Below are 15,646 nucleotides of genomic sequence, written 5' to 3'. Positions count from 1 at the left end.
TTTTTTCCCCAGAAGATGATGATGATGATGAATGTAGTGTTTAAAGGTAATTTAATAACCTTTGCGACTCTACAAAATTATCGATCTCGTTTTACATTCCCATTTTAAAAATCAAAAGTCGTTTCGGAAAGGTAGCGGGCCTTTATCGTTTGAGCTACATGTATTTACAATTGAAAACTGTTCAAAAAGACATTTGGAAACCAAACTATCAATTCGATCTGTCGACAGCACCAAAATATTTAAAGGATAAAAGATATCTCATTATATAATCCACAAGGTGAATAAGGTTCAAATGCATTACATGTAACACATTAATTAACAATGATACACACCAGTTGGTATCGCTCAACCTCGACATTCTAGGGGTTACTTTCACTGTCGTTATATTCACGACAGTAGAATTTACCCCTGGAGAATCGAGGAAGAAGGATGGATGTGACTTCAATCATTTGATAACACTTTAGAATAGAATAGAACATAGAAATTTCTAGTATAGGAACTACTTAGTTCTTCTACATCTTAAACTAAAACTTTATTTGGCGATCGAGCAAATTAAATTTATGATTTTTGTACTTGAGTGATACCATAATTACTTACTGAAATAAAAACGAAAAAATAATAGAGTCATTTAAAGATGCTCCACCGCCGACAGAACATAAATGATATTCATCATTTAAACAATAATTGGTGTTAAATCGTGTATTTATATGTCTAATTAATAAAAAAAATAATATTAAAATAATTTATTTCGCCTTTGGTGCATGCGCAATCAGTACTTCATCCCATATAGGATATAGTGACACGGAATTTTTTCGGGATGCAATTAATTATTTTTCATATTTTAAACGTGAAGTAAAATAAGAAGCTCAAACTTTTCAATGGTGGTAATGGTGTAAAGTATACTAAATCGTCTTCTTCTGTTTTTGAGAGTGAAAAAATACAATTTGTCAGCGATGGAGCATCTTTAATATATATAAATAAATAATTAAATATGTGGAAACATTGGCCTTTGAGTGTGCTCCTTTACCAAGAGTTTTGTAAACTACTAATACGCATACTTTTAATCATAATGCCTTATCAGTACGGTGTCCAGTACTTGTTTAGAGGAAATTGTATATGTAAACAACACGTTTTAGCATAAGACAGTCAAACCGGGTAAAGGGAGATAACCCATGATACGTTACAGTACACGCATGCTGAATTTATCTCTCTTGCTACAAGCCTCACAATATCTATAGTTGTTACAACAATTCGTTGTAAAATAGATGTAAACATGTGTATTTAATTATCTGTTTTCCCTTAGAAATCTAAGTTATATTTTTAAAAAATGAAAATCAAACATGACAGAGTTACTCCCCTTACACCGGTTCTGTAATATATTGATGTCCTGCGCGATTAAGTTTCAAGCATATTTCTGAGACAGTACGAGTATAAACATATAAGATACAATTGTTTACCAAAATATGTGTTCTGTCCGATTGATACCATCAGTCGTGTTTAAAAACGTTATTTAAAATACACACGCAATTAGGGTTAGGTGATGGATATTTACTTTGCATGTGTGTGGGAATACATGTGCATGCAATAAGTTATTGTTTGAACAGCTGTTTTCAACATTGCGAGTAATTAAAAAAGTAGATCCACAACTTCACTCTTTTGTTAAACTTATTTATCCCCAGTCTGACAAAATCCCTAACCCCACCACCCTCAGTCTATTTTTACTTTTATATGCCGATGATTTGGTTCTTTTCTCTAAATCTGTCGAAGGTTTACAAAGTTTGCTTAATTGTTTATGTGATTACACTAAAAAATGGAAGCTAACTGTTAACACTGAAAAGACCAAAATTGTAGTTTTTCGAAATGGTGGGAATATTAAGGAATCGGAATCATGGACATATGAAGGAAAAGGTATTTCAGATGTTAATGAATTTTGTTATTTAGGCGTTTTACTACGATTTAATAACAAGTTCAAAACCACTATTAAACACGTAGCTAGTCAAGCTCGCAAGGCCGTTTTTGCCTTGCGGGCAAAGTGCAATCAAGTAAATTTCAATATTAAAACTTTATTACATTTATTTGATACATATATTGTTAGCATCCTTCATTATGCTTGTGAAACATGGGCGGGATTTAAAGCTGATGAAGTTGAAAAGGTTCATATAGAATTTTGTAAAAATATTTTATGTGTAAAAAAATCAACTTGTAATGCAATGGTTTATTATGAACTTGGTCGTTTTCCCTTGGTAAATCAACAAATCTTCAAAGCCTTCAAGTATTGGTTTAAACTATTGAATAGTAATAACTGTATTTTGAAGGAAATATATCAGTTCTTTTTTAAGGAAACTGAAAAAGTACATCCAAAACTTTTTAGTGTTTATTAAACAGAAACTATCTGAACTTGGGTTAGGTTACATATGGTTAAGGCAGTCTCCTGCTGATATCATTTTACTTCCGTTAATTAAACAACGAATTGATGATCAGACAAAACAACTGTTGTTGGCAACAATAAGCACTTCCAGTAAATGTGATCTCTTTAGATATCTAGTAGATGACGTAACATTACAATTTTATTTAACGAAGTCTCTTTCAAAACAACGTAGAATTTCTGTATCCAAACTCCGTCTTTCAGCTCATAATCTTGCAATCGAGACAGGTAGATATAGAAATGTTGAAAGGAATAATAGATTATGTAGAAACTGTGAACTCTTCGAAATAGAAGATGAATATCATTTTTTATTTATTTGTCCAAAATTTTCAGATATTCGGAGAAAATACATTAAAAACTATTTTTGGGTAAAGCCATCTGTTTACAAAGTTATTGAATTGCTAAATACACATAACATAAAAGATCTTAATTTATTAGGCAAGTACATAATTGAGGCAAACAACAGCAGAATCACTTAATCACATATGTGCATTTCAATTTGTCTATGATAATTTAATGTTTACCCTTGTTGATTGTATATATGTATATTTTATGTTAATATTCCAATAAGTTGTATACTTACGGAAATAAAGAATTTCGAATTTCGAATTTCACCCCGCTCCCAATTCCCTCTCACCTTCCGTCCTCAACCAAATTGTACTTGACTTCATTTCACCCCTTCAGGTAACACATCACTGGTAAAAATTGTCATGCGTATACAGTATTTATTGTTTTCAGCCGTCATACACCTGGTATGGTAGTTTGTAGGGATATTGTGCCTTTCTTCCATAAAAACAGGAACACATAATTTGACATCAAACAGAGGGGAGACTTTACTGTCAACATTGTTAAAATTGTCTTCATAAATGTCTAAAACCACGAAATTCACAACTACTAACCTATTTGTGTTTCTTTATATAATTATATAACAAACCTGGTCTTACCATACCATCTAAGATATAGTTTCTATACATGTCTTCACGTCTTGTATGATAAGACATCATTTGGTCGATGGCAACATCATTAGTGTCTAACCATGAAGTCTAAAAGTCAGGAAACAGTCAAAATCAGATCTACCCTGAAGACGCATGTATACTTTTTTTTATGAAAAAGTAATCCTTACGGTGGAACGATAAGCTAAAACAAATGCAAATTAAAAAAATTGAATTATGATTAACTAAAATGAATGCTTTCATGCTTAACTAACTTGTACGATGTCTCAAATATCCTTTCATTATTGGAAGCATTTGTTCCTCCGTACACGATGGGCATTTGTTTACCCCAAATCGTGATAATTGTTGGACTTTTCGTATTCAACAGTGTCACCCATACTACGGAAACAATTGGTGCTAAATATGAAAAAAACATTGCGAAAATTGACATGTTGTGCAATTCGATCAGGAACTCTGTTTGATGCCCACGAAGTGAATTAATATGTTTTATACCGGGTTATCACGTGACGGAGCTAAAATAGCGACTACCGCTAGGCTTATTTCCGTAAAGAAATAATAGAGACCCCCCTTTCCCAGGCGAAACACTCTTATGAAACCTTGTTCCAATTGGAGCGGTTTGCTTCTCAATCTGTCAAAGTAGTGACAACACAGCGGACTCTTGGAGAGCACGTGCGGGTCATCAGATTCTTTGTAATACGGTCAGTGTCCTTTTATTCCGGCTTAAACGGTCAGTCAATCTCCGGTCTGTAGGAAGAATGTCCGTTATTTAATCGACGGGGACAAGATGTTTTGGTACCAAGAATCCAAAAATAATTTCGTGTCGTTCAGGATCGGTAGTTTCCGTTATTTTACCGATCGTTTCCGGAAACGGCATTCTGAAATATATGCCATAAAATAGCGCAAGTTTGCCGGTAGAATCATTTTTATAGCTTAAATAACTTAAAAATGATATTAGTTTGACATTATTACATGAAAATATTGCAGTTTGAAATAATGACCATTTTGAACCTGTCTGCATATAAGGACATTATTGTTAACAAGATATATTGATGGATGGTTCATAGCATATATATAAAAACGAAAATCTAAGGCTATCAGCGTCTGAATAAACGGGCTAGATAAAATTAATTCATACCTAAAAAAAACACGATTAGCAAAAGCAATTAAAACAACACGATTATTCACTAATAAATCTTACATTTTATTATGTAATAATAATGCAAGGAGATATTGTGTATAAATATTTTTGTTTAAAAAATGACTTTGCTTGTCTTTCTTTGTGATCGAAAATATTACTTTTAATATTTTGGTCAACTATCTTGAAGTCCAATTATTTGATGATGCCGTTTCCCACTACATTTACAAATACAATAATAACATTTGGATACATAGGTAAATGACTCATCAATAGCAGATAAGTAAAATAGTGTTTTACCTACATTTACGTATGCCATATAAGGCTAGATATCATTGTTTATATAAAGAAACGTAAGTGGATCTAGAACTGACCCCTGAGGCACACATTCTATAAAAGTGCTACTTTCTTTCTTATGCCTTCAATAGATAGCATCCGAGTCATGTTGTCAAGATAAAATTACATTGAATAAACTATAAAAATTTCTACGCATGGATGAATAAATATTTCCGGCTTTTCTTATCGACAGAATTATCCAATAATATTCCAACTGTATTCTATCGATTAATCCTCTAGTTATCTGTCAGTAAGGCGATGTTTCTTCTAATTCAAAGTCAATTTCAACAAAGTTATTCACTTATCACCTCATCTTACCTGTCAAATGCCTCAACATAAATGACCAACGTGTCCCCAGCATTAGTTCCTGTTGTGCGTCTTCCATATTGGCTGTTAATAGGACGTTAAAATAGTTAAAATTTCAAACAAACAAACAAACAAACAACAAAAAACAAACCATACGAAACATAATTCGCTGATTTTTTTTGTAATTTTAACAATTATTGATGAGGTGTTATACACCAACTGTGTAATGGTTATATAAGAAAGGAATCCTCTCCATATGTAGTTTTTGGATATTGCGGTATTGATGTGTTGTGTCTTCTTGCGATATTGAAATCTATCACCTACGATGCTATCTCCGACTAAAACAGGCTGTCATAAATACTACAACATGTGTAATTACAGTAGTTCCATACTGTTAATGTGCAGCAAGCAGAGGCAAACCTAATAATACCGGTAACTACAAGCATGGGACATAAGTATTCGTCACTGTCATTATTTGCCTAATATATAGTTCATGCATTTTCACATTTTTTCATTGAGCGTCCTTGCTTTATTTTTTAAGTTTTTATTATGCAATAATTTACTCAGATGACGAATTATCTGTTATTTACTTTGGAAAAAAAAAAATCTGTTCTATCATGAGACCAAAATGTCAGATTATTTTTCGGTAAGGATCTATACGAAACTGACTGCTCACACTAATAAACACTAATTTCCCAAATTTGTGGAAATTATGAATATTGCTGTCAAATGGTTGGTAATGTTTCAAATCTGAATAAAATACTGTACAGATACTTTATTATTAATACGTTTGATAAGATGATCTGACAACATCCCATTAGGGGTCACGTTCTGGTGACCTTTGAAAAATGGCCAATCAAATTGCTGCTGCCAGAATCTTGAAATTATTTTAAAAAGCTGTCAGATTTATGGTCGTGTACGTAGTCATCTCGTCCATAGAGCACAACAAAGCTAAATATATATGTATGCTGGAACGAAATGGCGTTTTCAATTGACGTAGCAATGTGTAGAAAATGTATGCGATCTGAAGTACACGTGGTAAAAAGGTCATCCGAACACGACCCTTATGGGATGTTGTCAGATCCTCTATTGAACGGAGTGGTTATAAGGATCTGCTTTTTAATCTTGTTGTGTGCAAATATTCATCAAATTGGACAGAAAAAAGATGACCTATTGATAAAAGATAGTGAAAAAAACACCAGTTGACGAATGCCAACTTATCTCCCGCCGACTTTACGACATTTATCGACTCTGCATGATTTCCGTTTTGACAGATGTTTTAAAACAGTAGAACCTGTGAAGCAATATATATACCATGTTTGAGTCAGATCATGAGATGTATTGTGACCTGGTGTACCTTACCTTTCACGAGTGTAAATTATATTCATTCAAGTAGATGCAACACAACAGCTTGAATGAATAAAACTACATCGACAGAAAAATGCTTCTGACCGCTAGGTCAACAACTTTATGCAGCCATTGTAGTAAACGTTATAGCGGAAATGTAAATAGATGTACTATATATATACATAAATCGTCATGCACAGCACGGCCAGACCAAATGAACGTTACATAAAATATCTCTCATCTGAGTCAAACATCAAACAACAAGTTCAATCTGTTTAGAGATACAGATCCTTATTATCACTACGTGGGATAAGATAATCTGACAACATCCCGTTAGGGGTCATGCCCAGGTGACCTTTGGAAATGGCCAATCAAATTGCTGCCTGCAAAATCTTGAAATTATTTTAAAAAGCTGTCAGATTTATGTTCGTAGTCATCTCGCCCAAAGAACACAACAAAGCTTATTGTATATTTATTTTGGGGCGAAATGGCGTTGTCAATTGATGTAGCAATGCGCTGAAAATGCATTTGATCTGAAGTACACATGGTATACAGGTCATCCGAACATGACCCCTTATGGGATGTTGTCAGATCCTCTATTGAACGGAGTGGTTATAAGGATCTGTATTCCTATCAGATTGACAACAAGATGTTCTATTTGTAACTATTATGAAGAACAGTAAATATTTTTCGATAAAATACCGACTTTCATTAAAGAGAATATTTTTATTTTGTTAAATCCATGGTAACAGTAACAAATTATTCGTCTGATAGTAATAATACTTTTTTTCTATGTTAAAAAAAATCTATCGGTCTTTTTCTCTATAGTTATATTTTGTACATAATCTGTCAGTAACAGTTATGGTTAGCATATATATAATATCACATCGTTCTGTGTAGAAAAGGGGTTGCTTAGTTGCGAAAATGTTATGATTGATACATTTGTAAATTCATGACAATAAAAATGTTGGAGCTGAAAACATGTTTTCGTGAACAACAACAAAAAAAAAAAGATGTGAACTTACCCTCATTGCTACCACTAACCATTAGGAATTATTGTTATAATGAACTCATTGTTGTTGTAAATTCGTAGAGGAAGCCAAGATTCAATAACGAGTGTAGAAGGTGGGCAAGTTGAGGTTACGCTAATGGTCACATGGTAAACAGTTTGATACCGTGGTATTAAAAAAGATATCAATAAACTCGAATCTGGAGTACAGTAATGAGAATGTATTTTTGATACTGTCTCATATAAGAAAAATCTCCCATGGAACTTATAAATATAACAATTTACTACGAGAAAACATCTTTATTTCTTTCATTTGTTTGTTTAAACAGTTTGAAGTATATTCTGTTGTTGCGAAGATGTCGCATCCCCCGAGTATCAAGATCGCTTTCGCTTCAAAGGTTGTCCAAATCAAATGTCATTGGCAAATAATCATGCATTTTTTTGAACGTGCATAATAAAACATTACGTTTCTTTGTCAATGAGGAAGTCGGCATCCTTTTAGTCAATCCATTTCAACTTTATTAGAACTTTTACAATTACATGTGCAATTCAATGGCTAAACAAATGACAGAAACATGAACAAAATACACTTTAAAAAAATCAATCCGGATGCATACCTGGCCTCCTCAGTTCAAATAACTGTTTGAGAAATAAACAGGTCTGAAGAATGATTTTGCAGTGTTTGGGAAAGTCTTCACACAATTCGTAATTTGCAATTGGTTTCATGGTAATAAAATCATATGATATACCTTATTTTTATATCATTTTATCTATCAAATCAGTCTACAATGACATTGTTTTGTTTGACTGTGCACATAAATAAATAAATAAATAAATACCGTTAAGTTAGTTCGTTGCTTTTAATAATAACAAGCAATAATGTATAACTATGTGAAATTCATTCTCTAAAAATATAATTTTCTGAAATAAATTGATAAACGACTGATCAATAAATACTAGATAAATAAAATGTGTATGGAATTAACTGTAGTAGTCTTATAAACAGATGTTCGGATGTTTAAGGTCCCTCAACTGATCTATCTACCGCAAATACTACTATCAAGGTTACAACGATTCTAACAAGGAATTATACTGTAGGTTTATCTGTAGACTGTTGATTATAATCCAGAGTATGATAAATATTTATCCAGGTTCCCAATTTTCAAGAATATTCGGTAATATTTGTGAGAGTTATTGAACAGAAACTGACAGAAATGACATTTTTCATTAATCAAAGGGCCATAGCTCCGCCAAATACGGTCCGATGTAAGTGCTGAGCAAATTCATTCAAGCCCTTGGTACATTTGACCATGTGACCAAGTTTGAAGAAAATCAGTTGATATTTATTACAGTTATTGTACCAAAGCGGCAGAAACTGACTTTTTTTATTTAAGCAAAGGGCCATAACTCCGCTAAATAAGGTCCATTGAAAGTCGCAATCGAACTTGGCCGAGCCCTTAAAGTACTAACCTTGTCACCTAGTTTGAAGAAAATTGGTTCACATTTGTTACAGTTATTGCACAGAAACAAAGTGTAACAGACAGACAGACAGACAAACCAAAATTAATATCCCCGTTTCGGAGAAAGTGGGGGATAAAAAAGTATCAATATATACCTTAAGCTGTGAATTAACCCTAGTGCTGATGAATCTTCTGATGAAATTTCCAATTTTATACCATACAAAGACACATAAGATGGTCTGAAGGTAGTCCCTTTGTCAGGTGTTGATATCATATTGGATGCAGGGGCCTGTCTCACTTTACTGTAGCTATCATAGCTAAAAGAAAAAACATACATGTACATGAACAGCTATAATAGTATTGTAACAGGCTGAGAGTAGTGTGCTGCAGCAGGACTTGAACCTGTGACCCCTGACTTACTGGTCCGCCGCTCTACCGACTGAGCTAAAGGGAATTTCCCCCTAACGCGAAGGTAGAAGGCAACCGTATCACTATCCATATGTACAATAAAATCTGCTACAGTATTAAATATGTACATATATATTGTATTAATGTAAATGAAAGATGTAGAAACACATGTAGCAAAATATATGACATTCAGTTGAAGTGATTATTACAGGGACACGCTAAAGATTTTAAGCATTCTATGGCTATATATATTACATCTAAGAAAGTGTCATATCAATCACATTCAAACTTTATTGACATCGCCATGCTCACTGTACGGTAGATTACCCCTAATCGAGCCCCACAATCTCTATCAATACACTGGTACTAGATGTTTTAATACACAATCTACATTGTCAGAGTCATTTCCACTCAAAAAGTAAATATATATCCACACTTATCGATACACGAGAGCGAAAAGCGATGATCACGTTATATATTTGCTGTAGTCATCTAGGATCTAAGTCACTGTTAACGATAACGATACTCACATGGCGAGGAAGAAAGCTGCTAACTTCATGGTGGAACTTGAGGTTTTCTCTTTCTTTCACCGAATTCCATTGCTAGATGTTTTCGCCGATAACCACTTTGCTTTCATGGCGCTGTTGTTGATATTCTAGTTTGATTTCCTTCTTCTCAGATGGCTATAGGTATGACGGCCTTCCACGCTTTCGTTTTGGAAGTGGGGGAAGCCATATTGTTTTTGTTTGTGACCTGCTGCTTTTGTCACGCATGCGCTGACAACATTAAGTGGGCGGAACCTATGAGTTTTAGCAGTACTGCCAAAAATCGAATTATTAATTTTGTAATTTAATTACTTTTAAACCAGTAACTTATTTGCATCGTAATTAACGAAAAGTTCACAACTTTTAATGTTTAATAATATATATAAAACTCTGCTATATTCGCGTCAGAGCTAGTTACGGCACATATACATGTAACTTTAAAGAAATCTAAGTTTATGTAAATGAAAATCAAACATGACAGAGTTACCTCCCTTACACACCATTTCTGTAATATATTGAATTGATGTCCTGCGCGATTAAGTTTCAAGCAAATTTCTGAGATAGTACGAGTATAAACATATAAAATACAATTGTTTACCAAAACATGTGTTCTGTCCGATTGCTACCATCAGTCGTGTTTAAAAACGTTATCTAAAATACACACGCAATTAGGGTTAGGTAATGGATATTTACTTTGCATGTGTGTGGCAATAAGTTAATGTTTGAACAGCTGTTTTCAACATTGCGAGTAATTAAAAAAGTAGATCCACAACTTCACTCTTTTGTTAAAGTTATTTATCCCCAGTCTGACAAAATCCCTAACCCCACCACCCCGCTTCCAATTCCCCCTCACCTTCCGTCCTCAACCAAAATGTACTTGACTTCATTTCATCCCCTCTAGGTAACCACATCAAACCGTTAAAAATTTAGTCAATGAGTAAACTGTTATTTATTGTTTTTTCAAGTTCGTCATATCATCCTGGTTAATGGAGTATGTGTATAGGGAATATGGTTTCCTTACTACCCATTAGTAAAAACATGAAGCAAGCATAAATTGACATCAAACAGAGGAGTAGACTTTACTCGTCTACATTGTATTAAAATTTGTCTTCATTTTATAAGAATAATGTTCTTAAACACCACGATAATCTTTAAATAGATTATATAACAAAACCTGGTCTCTAACCAAGTGTACTTCTTAAGATATTGCTTTCAATAGGCATGTCTTCTATGTCTCTGTATGCATAAGACATCAGTTTGGTGCCATGGCAAACATCAAAGTTAGTGTCATAACCATGAGCTCTAAAAGTCAGGAAACAGTCAAAATCAGATCTACCCTGAAGACGCATGTATACTTTTTTATGAAAAAGTAACCTTTTTTCCCTTACGGTGGAACGATACATAAATTAATAAGCTAATACAAATGCAAATAAAAAAATTGAATTATGATAAACTAAAGTGAATGCTTTTATGCTTAACTAACTTGTACGATATCTCAAATATCCTTTCACGATTGGAAGCATTTGTTCCTCCGTACACGATGGACATTTGTTTACCCCAAATCATGATAATTGTTGGACTTTTCGTATTCAACAGTGTCACCCATACTACGGAAACCAATTGGTGCTAAATATGAAAAAAAAACATTGCGAAAATTGACATGTTGTGCAATTCGATCAGAACTCTGTTTGATGCCCACGAAGTGAATTAATATGTTTTATACCGGTTTATCACGTGACGAGCTAAAATAGTGACTACCGCTAGGCTTATTTCCGTAAAGAAATAATAGAGACCCCCCTTTCCCAGGCGAAACACTCTTATGAAACCTTGTTCCAATTGGAGCGGTTTGCTTCTCAATCTGTCAAAGTAGTGACAACACAGCGGACTCTTGGAGAGCACGTGCGGGTCATCAGATTCTTTGTAATACGGTCAGTGTCCTTTTATTCCGGCTTAAACGGTCAGTCAATCTCCGGTCTGTAGGAAGAATGTCCGTTATTTAATCGACGGGGACAAGATGTTTTGGTACCAAGAATCCAAAAATAATTTCGTGTCGTTCAGGATCGGTAGTTTCCGTTATTTTACCGATCGTTTCCGGAAACGGCATTCTGAATATATGCCATAAAATAGCGCTAGTTTGCCGGTAGAACCATTTTTATAGCTTAAATAACTTAAAAATGATATTAGTTTGACATTATTACATGAAAATATTGCAGTTTGAAATAATGACCATTTTGAACCTGTCTGCATATAAGGACATTATTGTTAACAAGATATATTGATGGATGGTTCATAGCATATATATAAAACGAAAATCTAAGGCTATCAGCGTCTGAATAAACGGGCTAGATAAAATTAATTCATACCTAAAAAAACACGATTAGCAAAAGCAATTAAAACAACACGATTACTCACTAATAAATCTTACATTTTATTATGTAATAATAATGAAAGGAGATAATGTGTATAAATATTTTTGTTTAAAAATGACTTTGCTTGTCTTTCTTTGTGATCGAAAATATTACTTTTAATATTTTGGTCAACTATCTTGAAGTCCAATTATTTGATGATGCCGTTTCCCACTACATTTACAAATACAATAATAACATTTGGATACATAGGTAAATGACTCATCAACTGCAGATAAGCAAAATAGTGGCGTACATACATTTACGTATGCCATATAATACATTTATAGAGGCTAGATACATGTATCATTAATTATAAAGAAACGTAAGTAGATCTAGAACTGACCCCTGAGGCACACACTTTATAAAAAGTACTTTCTTTCTTATGCCTTCCATAGATAGCATTCGAGTCATGTTGTCCAGATAAGATTTAAATTGTAATGAACTGTTTAAATTTCTACGCATGGATGAATAAACATTTCCGGCTTTTCTTATCGACAGAATTATCCAATAATATTCCAACTGTATTCTATCGATTAATCCTCTAGTTATCTGTCAGTAAGGCGATGTTTTTTTCTAATTCAAAGTCAAAATCAACAAAGTTATTCACTTATCACCTCATATAACCTGTCAAATGCCTCAACATAAATGACCAACGTGTCCCAAACATTAATTCCTGTTGTGCGTCTTCCATATTGGCTGTTAATAGGACGTTAAAATAATCAAACAAACAAACAAACAAACAAACAAACAAACAAACAAACCATACGAAACATAATTCGCTGATTTTTTTTTGTAATTTTAACAATTATTGATGAGGTGTTATACACCAACTGTGTAATGGTTATATAAGAAAGGAATCCTCTCCATATGTAGTTTTTGGATATTGCGGTATTGATGTGTTGTGTCTTCTTGCGATATTGAAATCTATCACCTACGATGCTATCTCCGACTAAAACAGGCTGTCATAAATACTATAACATGTGTAATTACAGTAGTTCCACACTTTTAATGTGCAGTAAGCAGAGATAGACCTAATATTACCGGTAACTACAGGCATGGGACATAAATATTCGTCACTGTCATTATTTGCCTAATATATAGTTCATGCATTTTCACAATTTTTCATTGAGCGTCCTTGCTTTATTTTTTAAGTTTTTATTATGAAATAATTTACTCAGATGACGAATTATCTGTTATTTACTTTGGGAAAAAAATCTGTTCTATCATGAGACCAAAATGTCAGATTATTTTTCGGTAAGGATCTATACGAAACTGACTGCTCACACTAATAAACACTAATTTCCCAAAAAATATGGAAATTATGAATATTGCTGTCAAATGGTTAGTAATGTTTCCAATCTGAATAAAATACTGTACAGATACTTTATTATTAATACGTTTGATAGGATGATCTGACAACATTCCATTAGGGGTCACGTTCTGGTGACCTTTGAAATATGGCCAATCAAATTGCTGCTGCCAGAATCTTGACTGGGGACGAAAAAGTTTGAAAACGTTGTCCGAGTCATTTTCGTGTACGTAGTCATCTCGCCCATAGAGTACGGCAAAGCTAAATATATATGTATAGTGGAACGAAATGGCGTTTTCAATTGATGTAGCAATGTGCAGAAAATGTATACTATCTGAAGTACACGTGGTAAAAAGGTCATCCGAACACGACCCTTATGGGATGTTGTCAGATCCTCTATTGAACGAAGTGGTAATAAATAAGGATCTGTATGTTAATCTTGTTGTGTGCAAATATTCATCAAACAGAAAAAAAGATGACCTATTGATAAAAGATAGTGAAAAAACACCAGTTGACAAATACCAACTTATCTCCCGCCGACTTTACGACATTTATCGACTCTACATAATTTCCGTTTTGAACGATGTTTTAAAACAGTAGAACCTGTGAGGCAATATATACCATGTTTGAGTCAGATCATGAGATGTATGGTGACCTAGTGTACCATACCTTTCACGAGTGTAAATTATATTCATTCAAGCAGATGCAGCACAACAGCTTGAATGAATAAAACTACATCGAAAGTAAAATGTTTCTGACCGCCAGGTCAACAAATTTATCCCGCCATTGTAGTAAACGTCATAGCGGAAATGTATGTAATATATATATATATATATATATATATATATATATATATATATATACATTAATCGTCATGCACTGCACGGCCAGACCAAATGAACGTTATAGAAAATATCTCTCATCTGAGTCAAACATCAAACAACAAGGTCAATCTGTTTAGAGATACAGATCCTTATTATCACTACGTGGGATAAGATAATCTGACAACATCCCGTTAGGGGTCATGCCCAGGTGACCTTTGGAAATGGCCAATCAAATTGCTGCCTGCAAAATCTTGAAATTATTTTAAAAAGCTGTCAGATGTATGTTCTTGTATGTAGTCATCTCGCCCAAAGAACACAACAAAGCTTATTGTATATGTATTTTGGGGCGAAATGGAGTTGTCAATTGATGTAGCAATGCGCAGAATATGCATTTGATCTGAAGTACACATGGTATAAAGGTCATCCGAACACGACCCTTATGGGGTGTTGTCATATCCTCTATTGAACGGAGTGGTTATAAGGATATGTATTCCAATCAGATTGACAACAAGATGTTCTATTTGTAACGATTATGAAGAACAGTAAATATAGTGAACTTACCCTCATTGCTACCACTAACCATTAGGAATTATTGTTATAATGAACTCGTTGTAGTTGGAAATTCGTAGAGGAAGCCAAGATTCAATATTGATTTGACTTAAACATATTTCATTGCAAAATGTGCAATGGGATTGGGCACAAGTGGTACAACTTATATAAAGCCCATTCCCTAAAAAATAAAACATTCAAATTACATACACAAGATGGCATTTACAAGATAAGATATACATAATATATAAAGTCGTATTTGAGACAGAGAGAGAGGGAGAGAGTGAGGGAAGAGCGAGAAAGAGAGAGATGGGGGGAGAGAGGGAGAGAGCTATTTCATAACCAGTATGCTCCTCAAGGTGATAATTTCACTTCCTAATATACTATTATTTTAAAATCTACCCCTCCGATAAAGACGACACAAGTTCTAAACCAGTTTTCTTAACTTTCAACTTTTTTTCAACAAGATTCAATAACGGGTGTATTCAAAAGGGAACCAACTTCCCAAGAAGGTGGGCAAGTTGAGGTTACGCTAATGCTAATGGTCACATGGTAAACAGTTTGATACCGGAGTATATAAATATAACAATTTACTACGAGAAAACATCTTTATTTCTTTCATTTGTTTGTTT

At 33.7% G+C, this 15,646-nt stretch overlaps 1 pseudogene; it reads left to right on the top strand.

The window, feature by feature from the left end:
• The first annotated feature begins 1,547 nt into the window (after positions 1-1,547).
• LOC138332650 (uncharacterized) lies at positions 1,548-3,021 on the top strand (annotated as a pseudogene).
• Positions 3,022-15,646: the final 12,625 nt, after the last annotated feature.

The sequence above is a fragment of the Argopecten irradians genome, chromosome 10 (assembly GCF_041381155.1).
Source record: "Argopecten irradians isolate NY chromosome 10, Ai_NY, whole genome shotgun sequence".
NCBI classification, from domain to species: Eukaryota; Metazoa; Mollusca; class Bivalvia; order Pectinida; family Pectinidae; genus Argopecten; species Argopecten irradians.
The sequence above is the reverse complement of the archived record's forward strand: the minus strand, read 5'-3'. Positions and strand labels throughout refer to the sequence as shown.